At 39.3% G+C, this 19,952-nt stretch overlaps 1 protein-coding gene across 6 annotated transcripts in view; it reads left to right on the forward strand.

The window, feature by feature from the left end:
• The window catches only part of prdm2b (PR domain containing 2, with ZNF domain b), a 172,822-nt gene that overhangs the window by 31,613 nt on the left and 121,257 nt on the right, over window positions 1-19,952 (forward strand). Inside the window, exon 1 of one of the 6 annotated variants that reach the window (XM_043675652.1) lies at window positions 8,527-8,544. The exons of the other annotated variants lie outside the window; for them this stretch is intronic. The gene's annotated coding sequence lies outside the window, so the exon portion shown is untranslated. Of the gene's footprint in view, window positions 1-8,526; window positions 8,545-19,952 lie in introns of those variants that run through there. 6 annotated transcript variants of the gene reach the window in all.

Below are 19,952 nucleotides of genomic sequence, written 5' to 3' on the forward strand. Positions count from 1 at the left end.
TACTAAAATTTAAGCTAGTGAATGACAGCATCAGAGGGCTTATAGCTCTACCTAAAGGAAATTTGAGCAAAAAGCAGCAGTTACACTGACTATAGTTGTCCAATGTTTCGATAAGGAAGATTTATGCCAAAAGCATGGATGGATGGCTTGTGTGATATTGTTTGGAAAGGCTGTTAGAACAAACTAGGAAATTATTGATTAATCACCCTTCTTTGGAGGTAGGTGGCCAATGGAAATGATGTAGGACAAAATTACTGAGTACCTTCTATTCAGAATTCTGCGTATTTTTTATTCACTTGTGGGAGGTGGATGTTGCTGGCTGGTCAGCAATTATTGCCCATTCCCAGTTGCCCTTGAAGTGGCAATGAGCTGCCTTTTTGAACTGCTGCAGTTCATGTGCCGTACCTTGACCCAAACTGTCCTTAAGGGGAGAATTCCAAGATTTTGACCCAGCGACATTGAAGGAATGGCGATATATTCCAAGTCAGGATGGTGAATGACTTGGAGAACTTGCAGGTGGTGGTGTTCCCATTTATCAGCTGCCCTTGTCCTTCTAGGTGGAAGTGGTTGTGGATTTGGAAGGTACTGTCTAAGGATCTTTGGTGAATTTCTGCAGAGCTTCCTGTAGTTAATGCACACTGCAGCCACTGAGTGTTGATGGTAGAGTAAGTGGATGTTTGGAAATGTTGCGAATCAAGTGGGCTGCTTTCTTCTGAATGCTGTTGAGCGTTGTTGGAACTGAACCCATCCAGGCAAGTGGAGAGTATTATATCGCATTCCTTTCTGTGTCTTGTAGATATTAACAGGTTTTAGGTAGTGAGGAGGTGAGTTACCTGCCGCAGTACTCCTAGCCTCTAACCTATTCTTGTAGCTGTTGTATTTATGTGGTAAGTCTACTTGAGTTTCAGGTCAATGGTAAGCCCAGGATGTTGATAATGAGAGATTCGGTGATGGTAGCAACATAAAATGACCAGGGGTAGTTTTGATTTTCCTTGTTGGAGATGGGCATTGCCTGGCATTTGTAATGGGAATGTGATTTGCCACTTGTCAGTCCAAACTGGATATTGTCCAAACTTTGTTACATTTGAATGTGGACTGCTTCAATATCTGAAGTCACGAATGATGCTGAACATTGTGCAATCATTGGCGAATATGCTCACTTCTAACCGTATGATGGAGGGGAGGTTACTGATGAAGTAGTTGAAGATATTATCCTGAGGAGTGCCTGCAGACATGTCTTGGAGCTGAGATGACTAACCTCTAACAACGATCTTCCCAGGTATAACCCCAGCCAGCAAGAGTTTGTCCCCCGAAGATCATTGATTCCAGTTTTGCTAGGGCTCCTTGATGCCACACACTGTTGAATGCAGCTTTGATTTGATGGTATTTCAATCTCCCCACGCATCTAGAATTCAGCTGTTTTGACAATGTTTGAACGAAGGTTGTAATGAGATCAGGAGCTGAGTGGCTTCAGCAGAACCCAAACTGGGCATCTTTGAACAGATCATTGCTGAGCAGCTGCTGCTTGAAAGCACGGTTGATGACCCCTTCCATCACTTTACTGATGATTGAGAATAAACTGATAGAGCAGTAATTCACCAGGTTGCATTTATCCTGCTTTTTGTGTGCAATTTTCCACATTGTTGGCAATATGCCAGTTTTGTAACTCTACTGGGCTTGCTTGGCTAAAGGAGTGTCAAGTTCTGGAGCACAAGCCTTCGTTATTGTTGCTGGAATGTTTTCAGATCTCATAGCCTTTGCAGTATCCAGTGCATCCAACTATTTCTTAATGTTATATGTAATGAATTGAATTGGGTGCAGACTGGTATCAGTGATACTGAGGACCACTTTAGGAGTCCGAGATAGCAATCCTCAGCCAGAAGTTCTGATCTATGAATGCTTTAGCCTTATCTTTGCACTGATGTGCTGGACTCTTGCATCATTGACAAAGGGGATATTTGTGGAGTTGCCACCTCAGAGTTTTTAAATTGTCTACTGCCATTCAAAACTTTGCTGAACCTAATCTCTGGTGTAGACTGCAGAGCTGAGATCTGATCTGTTGGTTGTGGATCCACTTATCTCTGTCTGTCACTTGCTGCTTATGCTGTTTGGCATGTAAGTAGTCCTGTTTGGTAGCTTCACCAGGTTGACATCTCATTTTTCGGTGTGCCAGCTACTGCTTCTGGAATGAACTCCTGCACACTCTATTGAATCATGGTTGATTCCCCCGGCTTGATGTTAATTGTTGAATGGGGTATATGCTGGGCTGCACCAAGGTTTCAGATTGTGTTGGAGTGCAATTCTTCTGCTTTTGATGACCCACAGCACTTCATGAATGTCCAGTCTTGAGTTGCTAGATCTATTTAAAGTCTGTCCTATTTAGCATGGTGATAGTCTAACACGATACAATGGAGGGTATTCTCAATGTGAAAGCACAATGTCAAAACACTCCTTTGTCTCCACTAGGTCACTTTTACTGATACTGTCATGAACAGATGCATCTGCAGCCAGCAGATTGGTAAGGATGAGGTCAAGTATGTTTTTCCTTTTTTATTGGTGTCCTCAACCAATCGGAGACCCAATCTAGCAGCTATATCCTTTCGGACCCAACCAGCTAGATCAGTAGTGCTGCTGCCAAGTTACTCTTGGTGATGGACATTGAAATCCCAGAATATATTTTGCGGCCTTGCCACCTTCACTGCTTCTTCCAAGTGTTGTTCAGCATGCAGGAGTACTGATTCATCAACCAAGGGCGGATGGTACATGGTAATCAGCAAAAGGTTTCTTTGACCATGTTTAACCTGAAGCCATGAGACTTTGTGGAGTTTGAAGTCAATGTTGAGGATTCCCTGAACAACTCCCTCCTGACTATATACTGCTGTGCCACCACCTCTTTTGGGTCTGTCCTGCCAGTCAGGCTGTTGCTTGACTAGCCTGTGTGACAGCTATCCCAATTTTAGCCTGCACCCTCAGATGTTAGTAAGGAGCACTATGCAGGGTCAACAAGGCTGTTTCTATCATTGTTTTTTTTCCAGTGCCTATTTTGATGCCATGTGGTCTGTTTGGTTTAACTTCTTTATTCGACTTGGTAGTGATTGATACAACCGAGTGGCTTGCTAGGTCATTTCACAAGACAGTTGAGAGTCAACCACATTGCTCTAGCTCTGGGGTTAAATTGATTAACCGGGTGATGATTGATTTCCTTACCTGAAGGATATTAGTAAGTTAGATGGGTTTTCCTGACAATTGACAATCGTTTCAGGATTATTAGTAGATTTTTTTTAATTGAACTCCACTTCCACCATCTGCTCTGGCAGGATTCAAACCTAGAACACGCGAGTTCCTGGATCAGTAGTCTAGCGATAATACTACTAGGTCATCATCTCCCTGTATCTGAGCCAAATTGATAAGATGCAACTTTGTCTCCGCAAGGACCACATAGTGATTGCTGTCAGTGAGACTGTCATGGACAGTTGAATCTGCTGCGGGCAGATTGGTGAGGATAGGTCAAGTATGGTTTACCTTCTTAATCATTTCCTTAGTACCTGTCTACTGCAGACCCAGTGTAGCAGCTATAACTTTAGGACATAATCAACCGGGTCAGTAGTGGTGCATCTGAGTCACTTTTGGTGAGGGATGTTGAAGTAACTTATCCAGAGTATATTCTACATGCTTGCCACCTCAACTGCTTTCTCCAAGTGATGCTCAACATGGAGGACTGATTCAGCAACCATATTTGGTTATCAGCAGAGGTTTTCTTGCCCATGTTTGACACAGTGCCATGAGATTTCATGGGGTCCCGCTTCAGTATTGATGACTTCCAGGGCAACTCCCTCCTGACTGTATATGACTGGCGCCACTTCTGCTGAGTCTGACCTGCCAGTTGGCCATGTCATACCTAGGCTTGTCCAGGGTATAGTCATATTCATGGAATCGTACCTTAGAAATTGTCAGTCTGTTGCTTGACTAGTCTGTGAAGTAACTCTCTCAGCTTTGGTACTAGTTCCCAGATATTGGTGGGGAGGACTTTGCAGGGTCAACAGGCCTGTATTTTCCATTACCATTCCTGGTGCCTAGGTCGATTTCAGATGGTCTCTGCTGTATCATTCCTTTTTGAAATTTTTTTTGTGGTTTGATACAACCAAGTGGCTTTCTAGCCAATTAAGAGGATGATGACAAGTCAACTAGAGAAAGTGAGGAATGCAGATGCTGGACAATCAGAGTAGAGTGTGTGGTGCTGGAAAAGCACAGCAGGTCAGGCAGCATCCGAGGAGTAGACGAATCGCTGTTTCGGGCATAAGCTCTTGACTAGTGACAAGTCAACTACACTTCCGTAGGATTGGCCAGACCAGGTAAGAAGGGAAGATTTCCTTCCCTAAAATACGTTGATGAACTGGGTGGGTATTTAAATATTTTTAAAAAAACAAACTACACCATTTGCCATGGTGGAATTTGAGCCCAGGCCCCTAGAACATTCTCTGGATTTCTGGATTGCGCATCAAAAAATGTAATTTTGTTTGTGTGGTGCATAATCAGATTCCATATAATTAATCCGATCAGATGGCATCTACGGAAATATAATATCCAAGCTTGCAAATGTATCTGGGATTTCAACTGTTTTGTATGCGCACCTCAACAAGCCATTCAAGGATTATGTTTACAATGAGTAGAATAGGTGGTTGGTGATGCACAGCAAACGTTCACAAAGACCAGGAATGCGTGTGCTGCCTACTTTGTGTTTTGTGCAGTTTTAAATCATAAAATCTGAGAATGCTATTTCTGCGTAAACTGTTATCAGATCATTCAACAAATGTGAAGCATCCTATTCAGTAACTGGAGAAGATGACTTCTTTGTGAAGGGATGACTTTGAAAATAAGGCTTTAGAGTGGGATTTGGCCAAAGTAACTAAATGAAATTCATTTAACTTTCTGGGTCAAATGCTTGGATGATGATGAGCTTGTATAATAAAATGAACAAATCCTCGTTCATGGTTTGTGTTTTAGGATATGGCTTTTAGTTTCAAGTCTTCAAATTTTAACTGTAGATTAGTAGGGCAATCAATTGAGAAAGTAATGAACAATTCTGATCTAAATGCAAGTCAAACAAGCTGGGTTTATTACAGTTAAAAGGTATCCTATGTTTGTCTTAGGTGTTACAAATCCAGCTCGAGTTAATTGAATGAGCCAGATTTCAGAGTGAAATGTGGCATGATAGGAGGTAAGCTTTTTGTTTTTACAATTACACAAAGAAAAACAAAAATTAAAGTTATTTTCAAATTGTCGTAAGGATCTTGACTCTTTTCACCAGCAATATTCTTTACGGAACTTCAATTACACTCAAACGTCACGCCTATCTTTGCTTCAACATTTCTTGCTCAATTGTTGAGAATGTTAATACTCCAGCAGTTGTTTTAGTAGGCAGTTTGTCTAGTCATTTAGCTTAAGTTACATAATTTCTTGAAAATGCTACTTTGACCCATTAAATTTTTTTTTAAAAATAGTTTTTCTGAGCCATGTCTGGCCTAAAACACAAGTTTTCAAACAATATCATTTCATAAACAGTGATCACTAAGGCCGGAATAAATAGTGAAAACAAAACTTGGATAAATGAATCGTTTGTCTCTAAGCTTATATTGTAAATTGGGAGTCTAGAGAAGGAATCGTGAATCTTCCATTAATTTATACTTACGAATGGGGGTTTCGGAATAGGAGTTATGCTGTAGGCAAAGTAGTTAGTTTACATTTCTGGGTAAAAGCATTACTTTGCATTTTTCTATGAATGACTTCACATTATGTCATAGTGAATTAGGGTGGAGCCTTTGTTAGAAGGTCCTTTTTGTTTAATTTGTATGTTATTGGGGACAAGTGGGCAGTTAAGGTTGGGTTTCATCTGTGAAAAACAGCTGAAAAAGGTTGGTTCTAGCTTCCAACAAATGGATAAACTTCAGTACTCTTCACAGACTCATGGCACAAAGCTATCAATGTGGATGGAACTGTACAGAAGATTGGGGAAATAGCTGTCTGTGTTTCCAAAGCTAGGACAAATAGCTGAGGAGTCTATCATTGTGAGGTCTTGAAAGAAACTGCAGGATTGCTTAGCCTTAAGCTAGTGGCATTATCCCCATGTAATTTGTACCTTGAGTATCTGGAATATCAAGGAGAGTTAAGATAAATTATAGAGGGCTATGGCATACCTATTTGGGTTGGACTCTTGAATCAAGTTGTGGTTCTTTGTTTGCTTTTTTTTTAAAAAGCATGAAATCCCATGACCGCGTTCTGTTGGCTAATTGCATGTGTTTGGATTTCTTCTTTAAACATTGTAAATTCCCAAAAGGATTGCAAGTTTTTTTTAAAAATGTGTTAAAGGTATCGCTGTAAAGTTCGTTCAATCAATAAAGCATGTCACATTGATTTTAATTTGAAAAATTGGTGTTATTTTCTTTCACATATTAAAATAGCCACCTCAGCACAGTGGTTCACATGCTTTGCAAAAATGTTGACCTCATTTTTGGAAGGCTTATTTTAAGGGTAGTATGAAATTGGAGAGGGTTCAGAAAAGACTTACCAGGATGTTATCAGGATTAAAGTGTTTTGAGTTATAAGGAGAGGCTGGATAGAATGAGACTTTTTTCACTGGAGCCTAGAAGGTTGGGGGTGACTTTATAGAGGTTTATAACTTCATAAGAGGTATAGATAAAGTGAAGAGCAAAGGTCTTTTCCCTCAGGTGGGGAGTTCAAAACGAGGAGGCATATTTTTAAGGTGACAGGAGAAAAATCTAAAAGTGACCTGAGGGACAACTGTTTCACACAAAGGGTGGTTTGTATGTAGAATGAACTGTCGGAGGAAGTGCTAAATGCAGGTATGGTTACAACATTTAAAAGCTATTTGGATAGGTACATGAATAGGCATGGTTTAGAGGGATATGGCAAATGCAGGCAAGTAGGACAAGTTTAGCTTGGGAAATCTCGTCAGCTTGGATGAGTTGGACTGAAGGGTCTGTTACTGTGCTATGTGACACTATGACTCTAGATTTAGCGGTCCTGTGACAAAAACAAATGCTGGAGAAACTTAGCAGGTCTGGCAGCATCAGTAGAGAGAAAAACAGTTAATATTTTGAGTCCAATAACTCTTCATGGGTCCAGATCTGCTGAGTTTCTCCTTCACTCTGAGCTTTTACTCCAGCTTTCTAGCATTCATGATTCTGTGTTTTATTTTACTGGCCTATATGTGATTCTCATCCTTGTCAAGATAAAAGAATTAAGCATCTTTAGATTTAACTGCAAAGTGTCCACTTAATCTTTGCAAAGGTCTGTGGCCTCTTTGCATTTTGATGACCAACAGGTAGATTTCATGGACAAACAAATCCTCATGTAGCATGCGCTTGAATGATATAGATTGCAAGGTTCCAGGTTTGATTTCAGGTTTGTTCTGAATTACTAATTGTTTAAAGTTGCTTTGTTACAAGCAAACTACCTTTATTGTTTAACAGCAATAATACCAATTGTTGTACAACAGTGTGGCTTGCATGGATGCTGTAAAGGGCTTTAAGGCCACTTATACCTCTAAAAATCAATTATATGTTAGGCAGACTAGGTAAAGCTGGTATATTCCCTGCCATGAAGGGCTTAAAGTGAGTAATTTTTATGTTTTTATGACATCCTACAGATCTTGCTTTCTAGTTCTAATCAACAAACAACCTCATTTGTTGAAATCTTTGTTTAAATTGCCCTGACGGAATTTGAACACCAACCTAGGTGGTTAACTTAAGACCTAATGTGTGGGTCTCCTGGGGCCACAAATAACTTCGACAGATTATGCTTGCAACTGTCAGGAAGACACAGTTTCAATTTTTAAAAGAAATGGTGTTTCTAGATGCCAGTTAGTGTAAATAGTACCTTTTATTAAAATCAGCAAAGAAGCATCTAAAGATGGAACAGTTATCTTTTATGTATCATGCGTACAACAGAACAAGATAGTTGCAGACTGGATTGGAAAGGTCCTTGAAACAACTCTGCAAGCCTGAATTCTTGATCAAGTTTTGTATTCCTTCTACATCTTGAAACCTGCATATTTTCCACATGGTTTTGAAAGTGGTGCAACACATTTGTGTCAATGGAAAATAGTTCATTTTGTGCAAATTGTTATATTAAAATATAGTTTAGATTATTGTAATTAAGAGTTTACGCTTTGACTACAGAGAAATGTATGAACAGGAAAGCTGACCTGAATATTTACAGTATTTTCTGTTTTTGTTTATTCCTATTCCATGCTACCAGTTCCCAAAATGTTTCTTTTTTTTTTGGCTCTGGTATCGATCTGTGAGACTGCACCATGCACCCTCCAAGGCTAGTATGTCTTTCCTGAGGATAGGTGTCCAGAATTTATTGCACATTAGTTTACCTGAAATAGTATATTAGTTATTTTTATAACAGTTATACAAGTAAAAGCACACAGTGTACTACAACATGTCCTACACTTTTTTTTCAAGGAAAAACTTTTCTGACGTGCCATCTTGTCTACCTTAACTCTTCTGGAAAATGCAGGTTGGTTTGCTATCTATGAGCTGATTAATTCAGCACAGATGATCATTGCTCTATAATTTTTGTCAGATTTCAGTATTATTGGACTTGTGCAACTGTGTGATGTAATAAATTGGGTATTCAGCCATTAGATTCCATTAAAATTTTAATAAATGTATGTTTTTGTTATGTTCTGTGTTGCCATGCATCTTTTTACTTTAGGTTAAAAACTACAAATATATTCTGTATCAATGCAATAATATAATTGCTCTCATCCTTGTCCTTACCTGAATTAGTGCACCTCCTCTGGATTTCTGAGAATCCTGCTTTTTTTTCTTTTATTTTGTTCTGTATATTGTGGGTGATGTTTCAGTAATGAAAATAAACATTATGCACTAATGCAGGGTGTCTATTTGAAATTATTTGCCTCCTGTTTCAGACGAACATGGGCCATAGAACCTTGGAAACCATATGTAACCATACATGTTCCATATATCTCCGGTTGCTGATAGATGTTGTTTTTCTTTTAGATGTATCTAAAATGAGGAGTGATGAAACTGTCATATCCTTAGCCTCCACCCCTTTCAATTAATTTAGGTTGTGTTCCTCCAATCTCTTACGGGGAAGTGAATGATCTGCCACCAACCTTAGTCCATTCTGTTTTTTTTTTGCTCTCGTCAGGTGGTGTTCTACTCTTTGAGATCCTTCTTTTAAATGTACCTTACCAGATTGTCTTTGGCTAGATGCTTCATCATCTTTGGCCTTGTGGTGTCCATTCTTCTGCCACTTTGGCAGGATGTATGTCCTGAGGGGAATAAATATGTTCTGCCGGTATCAGTTATGTTGTCTTCATGATGTACTACAGGTACCCTGACCATTCCTCTCCATGAGGTGCCCAGGGTTGTAAGTAGGCAATGCTGACAAAAGACATTCAATTAATGTCAGTTTTACTGTTGGCGTAGGTTGCATTCGCTACATGTAGATTTCATAGCTCAGTTGATGCTTTTGAATGTACAGACCGTGTGAAGCTGCCAGAAGATTGCTGCTTTACAGGTTTTGTGTGGAAGTCAAGCTCTATGTCATTGTCCCTGGAGATGTAACTCCTGAGGTAGGGCAAGTGGTTGACATTCTCGGTCATATTGCCCTTTTGTGAGTTCTCACTGTCTTCGTCTTCTCATGGCTGATAGTCCCAGGCCACCTTGTAAAAAGAGGAGGATTGGCTGTGGAATGAGCATTCTCACTATGTAAGAAATCATCACTGCTATGGAAAGATGATGATGTAACCATGCCAGTAAAGTCCAACAAAGTAAAGACCGCATGTCTTATGATGGGACTGGATAAAATCTGGAAGAAAATCCTCTCAAAAATACCCACACAGAAGAATAGCAAACAATGTAAGTGCTAGTTGAATTAAGTATTATGTACCTGGTGGAGCATTAAAGCTGTGAGTTGGATGTGACTACATTAATGGTTTGATTTTTATCCTATATGTGATTTAGGCAACAGCTGTCATAATCCCTCTTTAAATTAATTAGATTCTTTATTGAGTGGAGTGTGTGTGGGACTGCAATTGCAGAAAGTCTAAGCAGCGCCATGCTAGACTAAGGATAAGGATACAAATTGCTGTGCACCTGCAAGTTATCAGTTTATCTGTTAGTAAACCTGTTTCAGATTCTCAAGTAAATTTGAAGCTACACTCTGTACCATTCCGGTATGAGTGATAATTCTGTTAAGGAAAACACATGAATATGACATAGTGATCAGTGGGGGGGTTTTCGTTTTAAAAAAATGAAGGCAGCGATGCAAATTGGAATGCGCAGGAACAAGCCTTGACCAACATTTGAAGCAGTGCAGAAGTTACATTTACACTAGATAATGACATTGATTTGTGAGCTAGCCAGACAAGTGGTGAATCAGTTCCAGTTTGGACTGCAAGCCGACATTGGAAGATCTTCTGATAAAAAAGAGAGCACATGCAATACAGGGAAGTTTGAGCTGCAACTGAGAACAGCTTTGGGAAGCATAAAAAAGATTTGAAAAAGCAAAGCAACACAGCAGCTTGTGATGAAATCTTCATTTGCATCCAAACAAGATATCCAAGTCTGCTCTATAAATGTTAATCAATGTTCCAAGAGTTGTTAGGTGGCAATATTCAATTCAGTTCAGCAATAGAGGAGTGGCTTACTGCAGGGCTTTCAGCAGATCACCTCAGTACAGTTCATGGGTCATAGGTTGCAGACAGCGAGTAAGGATCCGGGAGGGAGATCGACAGAAGCAGATTCTGTAACACCTCATCTTCTACCTAAAGTACATTACAGCCCTCAAACTCCCTACCTGAATCACCCCTGAACACTCTCTCTCTCTCTCTCTCTCTCTCTCTCTCTCTCCTTTTCTCTCTCTCTCTCTCTCTCCCCCTCTCTCTCTCTCTTTTCTCTCTCTCTCTCTCTCTCTCTCTCCTTCCCTTCCCCCTCCCCACTTCTAAATACTGCTAGGAAGAAATTGAACAACACATTTTTCTGTGTAGCGGATCTGGTGAAACTCTATTACAGTTTGATGTTTCTGTTGTTTGAACTTTGGGCAAGTTCTTCTAGGAATGAATACATAGCTAAGTGTTGGAATCAGGATTCATAAGTCTTGAGTAGAAAGAACAGGAGATTCATTGACTATAAGCTGGATGAGCCTTCGGTGTTCAGAAGAACCTACAAGCATTATTACCTGTAGCTGAAAGAGTGGGCTTTGGAAAGTGCACAAGTAGTATTTGTTTGATGCAACTAAGCTGCATCGGAGTTAAGGAAATACCTTGGGGCAGTACTTGCTTGAACATGCTCAGTATCAGCTGATGTCATACCTGTGAATGAGTGTTTGAGTGTAGTTTTTGGACTTTCGGGGAACGTAGACCTCAAAGAGAGGATCATCGACCATCATGGGAGTAGTCATGAAACTGTTCACAATGCAGCAATTCTTGAAAGGGTGTTTTGAGGCCAGATCTGAAATGTGAAGAATTGCAATTTTTTGTAAAGACGAATGAGGATGGATGACCTACCATGCTATTAATATTTAGGATGAAATGCTGAGAAATCTGTGAATCGATCTTGATTGCACTTGCTATTTGATGTGCTGTAGGGTGTTCAAGCAGTCTATTATCCACATTAACCACATATTAAATCTGGGAGTTCAAAATAAGTTGTTTTGTGGTGCGTGATTTAATGTGACTTCTGATCTTGTCCACCCCAGTCCAACACTGGCACCTCCACATCAAACATGCATTATCAGCAGAGGCTTTGTGTCCTACAATACTGTGACCTTGGAAGAAGTATGTCAATGCATCTCAGAAACATCTAGGAGCATACACCATGCAAAACTCTATTAAAATGGATCAAAATGTCTATCATAAGTGCAATTTAATTATTCCAATGTAGAACATGAAAAATGTGTTTGTGTTCAGTATTGCAGGATTCTATTTATGCCTGTTAGGTAAGCAATTCACTGTTTAAACCAAATGCAAAACAATTGAAAATGATTTAGTAAAACCCACTGACAAATGCCTTGTTTGCACAAGGATTTCTTGTGAAGGTAACCATTTTGGGTTCAGATCTGTAGCAGGCATCAAAGTCATACTCTTGAACTTTGAGTGTGACTTTGATGCCTGCTACAGATCTGAACCCAAAATGGTTACCTTCGACATTCTGAATAGGTAACCAATTTCGAATAAAAATGTTGAAATTCCATTAGATTTACAAATAGAATTTATGGAAAGCAAGGTGGGAGATGTGCCAATTTTGATTTAAAATTAATCATCATAAATGCACCCAGCTTCAGAAAGAAGCAGCTAATGATCCACAACCAACAGAAGGATGGTCGGACACTCTCGGGCATTTTTTGACAATGCAGAGATGTAGTAGGTATCTCGAGGCATGAATTTAATGGGAATTTTGCTTGTACATGCAGCTATTTGCTGAGACGTACATGTCTCATGTAGTTGTGACCATGGCCATAGAGTGAACAAGAAGGCCTGGCACAGGATACTCTAGTGTCAGCCTCACCAAGGTTCATTTGATCAGTGCATTTAACCTGGAGTGCAGAGCAACCAAACAGGATCTTTGTATTGCTATGCAGCACCTAAGATCTACAGCATTTAATGTGAGTTTACCGTCACCCAGCAGAAATCACCTTTGGAAGGCAAATAGGACTACCCTGCCAAGTCATGATTTGTCAAGTTCTGAGGAATACAAGACAAACTCCTTGAAAACAAGGGAATATGAAGATGGTACATGATTGACATGTGGTTACAGAACTGCCTAATCCACACTTACCTCATTCCTGAAGAAGGGCTTATGCCCGGAGCGTCGATTCTCCTGTTCCCTGGATGCTGCCTGACCTGCTGCGCTGTTCCAGCAACACATTTTCAGCACAGGGTACTCTATATTGTTCAAGGATCAAGAATGATATGTTGACAGGATAGGTGGTGCAAGGTATGCTTACCACAGCAACACAAAGAACCAATTCTAGCAATTCTTTAGTCCAAGATCATAATAGATTTATTCATCATACATGGCAATGATTCTATCCTGTCACTGACTGCTTTTGCAGATTTCCAATCATCAGACTATTAAAGGATGTTTCAAGTCCATCCGTGGCAGACTCAGTGAGTGTCTGTTCAAAACACCTGAATTGATCATGTCTGCCAAGGAGCCACAATGCAGGCAGTATTTTAAAAGTTTATGTCAAATGGATCATTAAACCATGTGTCAGCCTCACCAAGGTTCATTTGATCAGTGCATTTAACCTGGAGTGCAGAGCAACCAAACAGGATATTTGTATTGCTTTGCAGCACCTAAGATCTACAGCATTTAATGTGAGTTTACCGTCACCCAGCAGAAATCACCTTTGGAAGGCAAATTAGGACTACCCTGCCAAGTCATGATTTGTCAAGTTCTGAGGAATACAAGACATACTCCTTGAAAACAAGGGAATATGAAGATGGTACATGATTGACATGTGGTTACAGAACTGCCTAATCCACATATAGGATAGAAAGTAGGATGCAGAGTACCTATCCTACCCAAGGACCCTTGTTACTTGGAGTGGTTTCCAAAGTCTACAGTGAGTCCTTATTTTTCAAAGTAGAACACCTAATGGAGAAACCGAAGCCAACTTGGGGAATTCTACAATATCTAACACAACTTCGTGTGGTCTATATACAGTTGGAGTAATGAAAGGTATAAAAGGTCATTATGGCAAATGCAACATGCACCAAGCCAGTGCATATACACTTGGCTAGTCTCAACTTGAGAAGCCCAAGTCTCTGGAACGCTATACCATCCCAAGATCCAGAAGTTTGTCATGCTATCCAAATGTTGCAGACTCTTAGACACTCTAAACTCAGAAATCGTACTATTACTATTTTGTGTGAGGAGCCTTGCAGTTACCTAACGTATGTGTTTTTGCTCAGTGTATATAATTCTATCATGGACAGGAAAGCACAGGGATTTTCTTTCGCTTTATGAGCTCAGTTTTCCAGCGATCATCAGGGTGATAACCATATGACCAACAACCATGAGGAGCCTGTCTATTTTTATCAGCATGCTAAATTAAGGGTGTAGATATAAATTGCTCTGTAACTATAAATTTCTGTCAAAAATATCTGTTTGAGATTCTCTGCATTGCTTATCAATCTAATACAAGAGAGGTCATTGTCATTTGAAGGAAAACAGCACAAGAATATGAAAAGGAGGGGCTGGATGTAGTTATTTTGTTTGGGTAATAATAAAATAAATATTAAAATGCTTACAACAAAACAAAGTTTCATTATGAAAAGATAGCAGTGAAAGGGTTAAACTTTCTGCACTGTAACAAAGGAGGTGGTTAAACTTCCTGTGTAGCCTGATGAATCGGGCAGACGGAGAAACAGGATGGTTTTGTATAAAGAATAGGTTGGCACCGTACTGTGTGCACTGGGGTATAAAATAACAGGCTTGCATAGATTGTTTTCTACAAAATCTTGTGTCTCCCATCTAATTACAGGTACTTAAGCACGCTTTGTTTCTGTCATTGTAAACTGCATTGTCTGTCTTTCTGTAGTCTAAAGCTAAGCATAGTCAGAAAAAATTACATTTTGCTTGAGGCTTGGCATTGCCTGCAGTAAGTAGGACAGGATGCCTACTTGTGATGAATATTTACTAACTTCTACCATGTGCAAATAACTATCAAATAATCTTATATAAACTGTCCAGTGAGAAGCTGAGCTATGCAAATCCGAAATGTCTCAATGTGTGGTGGTAGCCTGTCTCAGCAAGAGCAACAATGGATAGTACCATTGATTTCTGTATCCTTGGATGAAGAAAAGCAAAATTTAGAGCTGTCATTTCTAATTGCTATCCAGCCACTCTTGCTTGAGGCATTGGATGAGGACAGGATAGGCTCAGCAAGGTGATAGTTTCTTTGAATAGGTTAGCAATGCTTACTGTCAAAGCCTGTATATGTGATCATGACAGCTTTGCACCGTTCACTTTACACTTGCAGAATGGAGTCTATTGAACCATACGTGAACAAAGGAAAACTTTTGTTTCAAAATTTATGCAAATGTGTTTTGCTGATTCAGAAGTGAAGTTATAAGTTGCATTTCCACCTTTAGATGGAAGCTTAATTGTTTTAATGTAATCATTTTAAGTCTGTTCCTGAGCTAGAAGTCATTTTTCAATTTAATGTGCTTATTAGTATATGATGTACTGTAGCATAGCAGTAACTTGAGATCTATTTGATAGCCTGTAGTTACAACAATAAAGTTTATTTCTGAAATATCCTCAGATGAACAGATCATTTTCGGGAGGTGTTGGTTTATATCACTGCGATTGTGTTTGCATGCAATTCTTTTAGTACTTTACCTGGTATTTGGTATGTTGACTAATACCACACTGATAGTTTAATTTTGATTTTTGCAGTGAAGTGAAACATCCTGCATTATAGGATTTATCAGTACCTCACCGGGGAAAAAATACTTTAACTGATAGCTTGATTTATGTTCAATATAGAAATTGTGTAATGGACCAGATCAAGCCCCCTCAAAATATATCTAGGAGATAGCCTAGACCCTAACTTTTTATCTTTATAGGCAAGTATAAGGCACTGTGTTCTAAGTGTGATTCAATTGGTCCAGTATAAGGCTTTAAGGAAAACGTGCTTTGTTCTTACAACACAGTTAACATCCAACCAAAATAAGAATTGGCGTAACTTCAACTGTATTGAAATATTTAATAAAATATTATTTAACTACTAATCATCAACTGTTCCAATATAGCGATATCCTATTAATATACCCATGGCAAAGGCAAATTCAGCAAAACAGATTTTCCTCACCTGCTATCTCTCTTCTCATCCAACAGAAAAGAACACCAAAAGAAACAGCCTAGCAGCCGTTAAAGAGCTGTATATATCAGCTTTAACAGCCAACTTGAAATCTCAATTGAAAGCAAAACTAAAACCCTGGGTCTGTATGAGCCTGACTCCACCCATTAGCACTTTTGTCTAATTTTGAAGACAACAGTCTGGGAGCACGAACCCACTGCTTCTGAAGCAGACATTCCTCCACCACTGTGGCAACACCTGTCTGCAAGAGAAGCAGCATGGAACAAATTTCTCTTGAAGGCACAGTAATGTCTCAATTGAGATAGTATTTTTATATTGTGTATCAATCTCTTGCCTCATTCAATTCCTTACATTTTTCTTCCAATTATTTAATGTCTGTTGAAAGCTAAAAAAAAATTGATCGTTACCAACCATTCTTTTACCTCACTTCACCTGTGTCATCATTTGTGAACCATGGCAATGAGTGTTGGCAAGACAATTACACTGTGGTGACATTACTGACAGGCCTGATCTTATCATCACTTCTTTTTAAAATGAAAGCCATTTGTGAGATTTGGTGTCAGTAGCAATTAGAGTATTTGCTAATCATGCCTAATTTCCTTGAAGGTGCTGGGCTACTGCTTTGAGTTACTGAAGTCTATACTTTCGCTGCAGCATATGTTTCTGTGGGTATATTGGTACACCCATGGTGCTAATAGGTAAGAAGTCCTGAAATTTTAAGTAATGACCAAGAAGGAGGAGTCATGTATTTCCAAGTTAAGGTGATGTTTGACTGGATGGTGTTTCTATGTGTCAGCTATTATGTGGATCTTCTAGGTGGTAGAGGTTACGGTTTGGAAGGTTATTCAGTGAATGTTTAGAGTTGCTGTAGTGCATTTTGTAGATGGTTCGTACTGCTGAAAATATGAATCTGAGAACATGATTTGTTTTCTGTGGAATCTTTATAACTATGAATTAAGATTGTATTAAATCTAAAAAAAACTTAAATCTGCTTACACTGTTTCACATCATACTTTAAACATGTTCACATTTTGTGCTTCATTCACTTCACTAATAGAGGATTTCAATTTCCCCAATATCAACTGGGGGATAGACAAAGTGTGAAAAGCTTAGAAGTGAGAGAATTCTTAAAATGTGACACTGGACTTAATTTTGGGGAACAAACCTGGATCAGTCAGGAGGGAAGTAATTTGGTGATAGTGACCAAAATTTGTCCTTTTCCATAACCATCTTAAATTTTGCAAAGTTGGATTGAAAAGAAAGGCTGATTTTGATATGATAAGACAGGATCTGGTAAAAATGGATTGGGAGTAACTTGTTTCAGGAAAATCTGCATCAGAGCAATGGGAATCATTTTCAATGAGACAGTGAGAGTGAATGGGCAGCATGTTCCTGTAAAAGTGAAATGGGGAGCAAATAAATCCAGGGATCCCTGGATATAGAGAGACGTACACGATTAGAGAAAGAAAGAAAGAAATGCTTCTAACAGATATTGAGGGCTGAAAACCGTGGGCGCTAGAGAAGTTTTGAAAGTGTAGAAGGTTACTTAAAAAGCTACTAGGAAAGTAAAAAGTGGGCACAAAAAGCTGCTTAGTGGGTAAAATAAAGGTTAATCCAAAGCAATTTTATAAACATATTAGAGGTAAGATGATAACCAAGGAACAAATTAGGCCCATTAGGAACAAAGGTGACAATCTGTGTGGGGAACTAGAAGACAGTTGAGATTTTAAATGATTACTTTGCATCTGTATCCACTAATGCGAAGAATAATGTAAGTTTGAAAATCATAATGGGGCAACTTTGATAACCTTGAACAAATTAACATACAGTGGACGGAGGTATTAATGATTTAAATGGACTTAAAATTGAATAAATTCCCAAGCCCAGATGAGATGTATCCTGGCTGCTATCAGATGCAAGGGAGGAGATTGCAGGGGCCTTAACATAGATGTTCACATCCTCTCTGGACATTGGAGAGGTGCCAGAGGATTGAAATCCAGATAATATAATACCATTATTATAGAAGGACGGTAGATAAACCAAGGAGCACCAGGCCAGTCAGTGTGACGTCAGTAGTAAGGAAATATTTGGGGGGTGGTGTGGAGAAATTCTGAGGGACAGAATTTTTTCTCCTGAGATTGATTGATTAATTGTACTACTGTCTCTGACTTTTTTTTTGGTGCTTATTCTTGTTTACTTGTTAACTCCTAAAATGATCTTCCCTACTGGAAACAAATTGACTCAGCATGGCTTTGTTAGAGGGAGGTAGTGTCTGAAAAATTTAATTTTTTGAGGAGGTGACAAGGTGTGTTGATGAGGGTAGTGCGTTGATGGGCTTCAGTATGGCTTTTGACAAGGTGTCACGTGGAAGTCTTTTCAAAAATTAAGAGCCATTTGGGTCCACAGCAAATTGGATCCAAAATTATCTTTGTGTAGGAGGCAGAGACTGCTAATCGAAGTTTATTTTTGTGACTGAAAGCTTGTGCCTGGTGACTGTTATAGCGTGCATATTGATTAGACAAATATAGGGAGGTTTGATCAGTAAGTTCATAGACATCAATTTTAGCACTCTGGTAAGTGGTGTGGTGGAATGTTTTAGACCATAGGAAGACAAAAACAGGCTGGTCAGCTGCCCAGAACAATGGCAAATGTAGTTTAATCCTGAAAATTACGAAGTGATGCATTTTGGGTGGACTGACAGGGTAAGGGAGTACATTATGAATGTCCCTGGACAGTACTGAAAATTCGTGGGACATTGGTATACATATGCATAGGTCCTTGAAGGTAACATGATAGGTGGATATGGTGGTTAAGAAGGCAAATGGGATATTTGCCATAGTCTGCAAGGACAAGGGTGTTACAATCGAGCTGTATGGGACGTTGGTTAGGCCACTGCTAGAGCACTCTGCATTTTTGGTCACCACACTTCAGTGTGTGATTTGCTCTGGAGAGAGTGCAGAGGAAATTGACTAGAGTGTTGCCCATGCTAGAACATTTCACTGAGTAGAGACTACATAGGCTGGGTTGTTCTGAGAGAAGACAAGGCTGAGGGAGGACTGATTGAAGTCTTCAAAATTGTGAAGGGCATAGATAGAATCATTGGGAATAAGCTTTTTCCTTTAGTGAAGTCAATTACTGGGGGGAATAGATTTAAGTAAGGTGATTGAAGGATAATGTTTTCAGAGGATGGTGGTTATTAGGAATTCTCAAATGGGATGGGTGAGAGAGCTGGAACCATTACAACACTTAAGAAGTACATGCAGTCCCTGCGAAAGGGTTCCATTCTGGAGTTTGTTTGCAAGTCAATTTATACGCAAGTCAGAACACAATGTAGAGCGATATCAAATAGACATTCATAAGTATAGGAAACGTTTATATGTTGGCTCTTTAAAATTACATCCCTGTATGGAATCGTATTCATAAAAATGAGTATTTGTAAATTGGATATTTGTAAATCCGGGACCCCGTGTATTTCGATGAACAACTGAAGTACAATAGCACACATGGCTATGGACCAAGTGCTGGGAAATGAAAGTAGAGTCGATAGCTGCATCATGCCTGGCGTGACATGCTGTACTACTGTCTGGCTATTTTTTTTGGTGCTTATTCTTGTTGTCTTGTTAACTCCTAAAATGATCTTCCTTGCTGGAAACAAATTGACTCAGTATTGATGTATACTTCAATCCTCCTGCTTTATGTGGGTCAAAAATCTATCTCTGTAACTTGTCGTTTCATAGCCAGCAGGACCCCTGAGAAAACTCTCCATGTTGTCTCCTGTTATAGCATCTATGTATGCTGCCAGAGTGCAGTTTTATTTGAACAGGCATGTTCATATTTAATAAAGTTCTGTGTGAATCTTGAAACCCTCTCTGAATCTTGTCTTTAATAAGACCAACTAACTTATTCTTCAAAACTCTAATGAGTATAGACCCAATCTGCTCAATCTTTCTTCATAGGCCAACTGTTCATCCAGGAGTCAGTGATCTTTTTATAAAATTCTTCTTCCTCTTATGTTCCTCCTTTAAATATGGGGATCAAAACATGGTACTTACTCAAGGAAAAGCAGC

The sequence above is a fragment of the Chiloscyllium plagiosum genome, chromosome 34, assembly GCF_004010195.1.
Source record: "Chiloscyllium plagiosum isolate BGI_BamShark_2017 chromosome 34, ASM401019v2, whole genome shotgun sequence".
Taxonomy (NCBI): domain Eukaryota; kingdom Metazoa; phylum Chordata; class Chondrichthyes; order Orectolobiformes; family Hemiscylliidae; genus Chiloscyllium; species Chiloscyllium plagiosum.